A 7,168-nucleotide genomic window follows, 5' to 3' on the forward strand; every position below is an offset into this window, starting at 1 on the left:
GCATCTATCTTCTTGTATCCTTGATTCACCATAAAAGAGTCAAACTTTTTGTACCACTGTCTAGGTGCTTGCTTGAGGCCATACAAGCTCTTTTTTAGCTTGCAAACGAGGTTCTTTTTCCTTAAAATCTCAAATTCTTTTGGCTACTCCATATAAGTCTCCTCATATAGATCACCTTGAAGGAATGTTGTTTTCATATCCATCTGCTCAAGCTTTAGGTCTAGAAAGGTTACTAAACCAAAAACAACTCGTATCGAAGTCATCTTCATCACTGGTAAGAAAATCTCATCAAAATCAATTCATTTCTTCTGAAGGAAACCTTTGATGATCAATCAGGCTTTGTGCTTCACCATATGTCCGCTGCCATCTTTCTTGAGCTTAAATACCCATTTATTTTTCAGTTCCTTTTTTCCTTTTGGAAGCTCAACCAACTTATAAATATGGTTCTTTTGCAAAGATTCCATCTCATCTTGCATTGCATGTAGCCATTTTTCTCTTTCTTAATGGGAATTAACTTCTTCAAAACTCTCTGGCTCCCCCTATTCAGTAAGCAGAATATATTGAGATTCTGGATATCTTCATGATGGAATATGGCTTCGTTTAGATCTTCGAAGAGTGTACCATCATTTGACTATTGTGATGGTCCCGCAGCTTCTGGTGTTTAAGTATCTCCCTGCACCTTGTCATCTCTTCTGTTCTGCTTCTGGTAATTCTCTATGCACCTCGTCGTCTTCTATGATGGGTTGTGTTGGTGCTGGATCAGGAATGAAATCATAGGCACTAGTACGAGAAGAAATCATGGGCTTTTCAATGTTTTCTATAACGTGGTTTTCATGGAATACTACATCCCTGTTTCTAATAATCTTCTTTGCCTTTGGATCCTATAATCTGTATCTGAATTCATCTTATTCATCTTCATATCCTATAATCTTCTAATATACTACATTCCTTGCATTGAGCTTCTGTCTGAGCTCCTTGGATACATGTGCAAATGCTAAACATCCAAATAATCTTAAATGAAGGTATAAGGGATTCTTACTAGATCACACTTTCTCCAAAATTTCAAAATTCAATGGTATTAATGGTGATTTGTTAATCAAATAATAGGTGGCATGAACAACTTCTACCTAGAATGACTTTGTCAACTTAGCCATATTGATCATACTTCTGACCCTTTCCATAATCGTTCGGTTCGCTCTCTCGGCTACACCATTATGTTGTGGGGTGCGAGGGACCATCTTCTCATGCCGAATACCCTGTCTTCTATAGTAAGCATCAAACTTTTGAGAAGCATACTTACCTCCATTTTTTGAGCGAAGACACTTCAACTTCTTTTCTGTCTCATGTTCTACCATGGCATGGAATTCTTTAAAGTGATCTAAAACTTAATCTTTCATCTTCAAGAAATAAACTCAAACCTTTCGAGAAGTATCATCTATAAAGGTCAAGAAATATTTATTGCCACCTGGAGATTCCTCCTCCAAAGGACCACAAATGTCCGAGTGCAACAGACTAAGCAACTCTAATCTTCTCGTTGAAGAGGATTTAAATGAAATGTGTTGCTTACCATACAAACAATGATTGTAATGAGCTAGCACAGAATCATTGGAAATAGTGATAAGCACATGCAACCCATTCTCGCTCATGTGACTGAGTCTTTGGTGCCATAGCACCTTTCGTTATTTTCCATGTACTATTGTAAAAGTGGTGGCCGAAGCCTTCCTTGTCAAAGGCTATTCTTGAAAGCAGATTGAGTTAAAGGTCTGGAACATGTTGGACATCCTTCAAACTAATTATATGTCTAACATTAATTTTTATCTGAACATCATCGGTTCCAACGATCTTAGTGAAACTGCTATTTCCCATCTTCATTGTGCCAAAGTCTCCTGCTTTGGATGTTTTGAAAAACTCTGTATGTGGAATAACGTGTTAGGATGCTGCAGTATCTACTACCTACTAGACCTCTTGGCTTGAAATGTGAAGGCATGATTCATCATATGTGGAGTAATATGCCATTTCTCCTCTGACAGTGATCAACTTTCACCATCCTTTTTCAGCTGATTACTTTTCTACCCCATCTCTTGCAACATCTTCCAATAGTACTTCTTCAAGTGACCTTCTCGGCCACAACAATGACAATTATATGTTGGCCTCCTTCCATCTGTGAATCTGCCTTTACTCTAGCTCCTGCCTCTCCCCTTGTCATGACTACCTTCTTGCTGTCTCCTTCATTTCTCTGTGACAAACACATGTGATTAATCATTGTCAATGTCCTTTCATCTTGCCTCCTCATTAAATAGGGTATTCATGACCATAGCAATAGTAAGTTTGCCGAAAGATTTAATTACTAAACCTATTTGAAATGTAGGACTAATTTGGATTAGACTAAACTTAATATTCGAGTTAATTTTGGGCACTTTTAAATTCAACCAAATTTGATTGACATAATTTCAAATATTCTAGTCCAATCTAACTCAATCATCCATTTAAAACTGGTTTTAAAAGTTTATGTTAATGCCTTCTATCAAATCAAGAAGTTTATCTATGGTATAGATAGGGAAGTTTGCATAGTTCAACTTCAACTCTAACTTCCCTTCCTTTCCCTTTCACCAAACCAAGAAGTTTTCTATGTAGAGATAGAGAAGGTTGTACATGAGTTCATCAATGGAGGACCAAAACTTGAGATATTGGAGTAGTATTGGAGTTATGGATTCAATGGGATGCAATGGTTATTGACATGCAAAGTAAATTTGTTATTTTCCACTGTGTTCCTGAGTTTTAGGAAATATTACTGATGGCTATTATCGCAATTACCAATAATCCATTGGTAATTTAGGTTGTGCAATTTTATTTTATTATTAATGGATCTCTTTTATTTTTCTTTTAAGTTTCATTTTTTTTAGTACAACAACTTCTATTATGGCTACACAATATAAATAATTGTAACACCACATAAAGCATTAAATTTTTTTTACCAAATGCACAAATTTGTAAAAAAAAAAATTATCGAAAGATGTATCAACAATACCGATAGGTGTCATCGGTAATTTTTTCAGAAAGTATATTACTCTCTAAAAAAATTACCAACGGATACTATCGTGATTACCCACAAGACATTGGTAATTGCTGCTGCAAAATTATTTTGTTCAGTAAAAGGGTTAATTTGTTGTTTTATTCATTCCTTAACTTGTGATTCAATGTATCAGTACAAATTCTATGATGCCATATACAAAACTAATAATTGTACTACCATATGGAGTATTCCAAATAAATAAATAAATAATTATCACGTGCACAAATTCGTAAACAATTAACGGGAGTTTGATATTCTAATATTAGATCTATATATATGATCTACATGCATGTGCATCGGGAGTTTGATATTCTAATATTATTATTATTGGGTTATGATTTGATCTGAAATTATAAACTTAATATCTCATTCGTCTTTATCAACTATATTTGTTAATAGCTAGTAACTTTGGAAGTAATTACGCTTAAATCTTAACATATTTCATTATCATTAAATTGATTTTTTTCCACTCTGTTTTTTACAAAAATACATTTAATATTGTTCATTTATTATCACCAATTTATAAAATCACCTTTTATTATGGAAAAAATTTAAAGCCTTACAATCTTGCTAAATAATTGAAGGTGGTGCTAGAAAGAAATTCATTTCATATTCATAAATTAACTTTTCCAATCAATGACATGAATTTCATTGTTACTTTTTTATGATGGAGCTTAGAATTTAAGTAAAAAAGGTACTTGGACATACCAAAATCTAAAAATGAAGATTGCATATGTAAAAAGGAATTCTACATTGGTAGAACTCAAAGATATTATCTACAATACTCTCAATTTTGATGCTAGGTATCTTTGTCATGTGAGCTGTATATGGTAAACAATGATGATGATGTGCAAGGTTTTATAGATGAGTATACTTCACATAGACCTCAAGATAGATCTCCACTTATTCTTGATGTGTCACCTAAGATCCCACAATTTAACAATCATGAAGACAGTAATATGCATAGAATACCTCAAAATATGCATGGAAGACATTTGCTTTAGGTAGTGATCACGCACTATTGCGGTCACTAAAAGAGTGAAATCTATTGCCTCACCAAGTCAAGTTCCAGAGCCAACAATATATATTCTCGAAGCTAAAATATAGTCCCTAGTGATTGAACATCATATTCTTAAAACTAATGTATGAGCCCTGAAATTCAAATTCCTAAAAACAATGTGCAAAATATGGTATACAATTATGAGTGTGAGTGCTTTAAGATAAATGATTTGAATGAATATAGTAGAAATGATGATGAGAACCCACCCATATCCATACCAACAACTGTACGCTAAGGTGCTGATTCTATGCAACTAACGATCGGGCCAATTACTAGGGCTCAAGCTAAGATAAATGGACCCGAGAAGCTATTTTAGTGCATTTGAGGACTCTGGGCAGCAAGGGATAAGTTTGTAAGTTTATGAATGTGCTTGAGCTTTCTGGAAGTCACAAAATCATGTCAAGGCTGTGGCAAGAGTGATCAAGTACGCATGAAGGTGCACAAGCTATACGCATGTCGATTTTACTTATTTTGGCACTGGGAAGGACTTTTCTTGAAATCCAAGCAAGTTTTGATCATTCCAATCAATGGCAACATGTGGGGAACAGTTATTATCCTATTTGGCATCTTACATGGCATGTTGGATCTAATTTGGAGCCTAAACTAGCTGGTGATTGGACAAAAACAGCTTATTTGGAAAGGTGGTCAAATACTTTCCAAATATGAAATTTGACTTTTGTTTTAGGAAATAGTCTTTTATTATTATTTTTATTTAATTAATTGCTGGAAAATTTAATTTAGGAAGGCCAATATTTAATATTTTTTATTGTAAATTAATTAATTCCTCATTAAAAACTAAAGAATTAATTAATAAAAATTAGATTAGGAAAGATACATAAAATTTGGCCACATCATTGTTCCAAGCTTATTGGCCGGTTTTAACCTATTGGTTTTAGGGTTTTGTTTTGTTACGCTAACCTATTTAAGGGTTTATTTTCTCAATAATAAAAATAGCATTATCAATACAAAAAATTACTTGTGAGAAAGAATTCTCTTTGTTCTCTTAGAACACCTAAAACACCGAATAGAGAATGAATGTTTTAGTTTGACTTTTCAATAGGATCATCCATAACCTATTTTGGTGTCTTTGATATACCAATATTTCTAATCACAAGTTGATTAGGAGTCAAGGTGACCATTAGAATCTAAACTTAATTTCGATCCGGGCTAATTAAATATGGGTTTAGGAGCAAGTTGACCTAGGTTCGTATCATAAGATTATGAAAATGATGTATAAAATGAGGTAAACAATGATCTAAATGAAGATGGGGTTGCATGAGATAAGTTGGACCCAACATTTGGAATATATCCATGATGATAGTTGTCATGGTGATGCTCCTTATGGTAATAGTCCAATTGGTAATATTCATGATGCTAATATTGATGATAGTAATATTCCTCGTGATTATACGAGTAATAACAACTATCATGACGATGCTACTCCTGATAATAGCCCGATTAGTAATATTCATGATGTTAACATTAATAATAGCAACATTCTTGGTGTTTATACTAGTCACATAAATGATTCGGCTCATAATGACAACCATGTGCAAATTATTTAGGTTTCAACTTCATCAATATCTACACATATGGCCAACCATTGTGTGTTATTTGTTTAATGAAGGAGAAGCCATTTAGGAAAACCAATTATTTATTAATAAGAATAAGTTGCAAAAAAGCTTTGTTTAATATGCAATGAGGAGAAAGTTTGAATTCAAGTTGTAAAAATAAGATAATGGTAGATATGAGGTAGTCTGTGTGAATGATAATGCAAATGGTGATGAATGCTACAAAGGTACAAGGAGAAAATTTTCAAGTTTGTAAGGTATGCCTAAAGAATCATATGCAAAAATCCCTTTATAGAGTTATGTTTTAAAGAGCAAAAATACGGAAACTTTTACTCAAATTGAAACTAGCAATCAAAATAGATTTTGATATTCTTCTTATGGCAGTTGGAGTTAGCATTTGAGGGTTCTGCCAATGAGGCATATTGTAGCAGATGAAACTTCACTGAAGAATGGATACAAAAGGTTGTTATACATCACATCATTTTGGGATGGAAATAATCAAATTTACCCACTTGCTTTTGGAAGTGACCTAGGAAGACTAATATGGCCTGCACATGGTTTTTTGAGAGATTTAAAGAAGTGTGTGATGATGACCCCACTTTATCTTTTATATCGGATAGACATAAGAGTATTACAAAAGTGATCCATGCAGTTTTTCATAATAATCACCATGACCACTACACATATCATCTTTGTACAAATTTACATGCCAGGAAGTAAAAAAGTGATGTTAATGCTATTATGTCATTATTTAATGATGCATTCAGAACATATATTGTCGAGGAATTTGATATTGTTAAGGAATTTAATGACACGAGTAAAAAGGGTTAGTATTCAAGTCGTACAATATCTCAAATAGGTAATTCCTGCCAAATAGGCAACACATTTTCCTGCAATAGGTAAAATATTATGACCGCTAACATTGTAAAGTGTGAATTTTATGCTTCTTCATGCTAGCAATAAACCCATGTTGCCACAACTAGATCATATTCATGATTTATTCTAGAGGTGTTGGTATGAATGACAAAATAATGCAGATGCAATGTAAACTCCTGTTACTAATTAGTTGGAAAATATTATGCACCAAAGCTTAAATGATGCAAGGAGACTGCTTGTCATTGCAATGAATCTATATGAGTTTTAGGTTGTTAACCATGGCTTGTTGGTTGGAGTAGGCAATTTAGAAAGTAAGACATTTATGTGCAAGGAATTCGACATGGATGGATTTCCTTGCCTTCATGTATTTGCAACATGTAAGTATTGACATATGTCTCTATATACCCCTTGCTTTACACATTACTCAATTTATTCTCTCCACGATGTCTATGCAAAGACCATATATCCACTTGGAGCCAAATGTAGTGGCATGCTTCAGATGATATCATAAATCACATTGTACTTCCATCTGAGATTGCCAAAATGTTAGGAAATCCAAGAAAGAAAAAGATCCTATCTTAAGGGGAA

The sequence above is a fragment of the Ziziphus jujuba genome, chromosome 6, assembly GCF_031755915.1.
Source record: "Ziziphus jujuba cultivar Dongzao chromosome 6, ASM3175591v1".
Classification (NCBI taxonomy): domain Eukaryota; kingdom Viridiplantae; phylum Streptophyta; class Magnoliopsida; order Rosales; family Rhamnaceae; genus Ziziphus; species Ziziphus jujuba.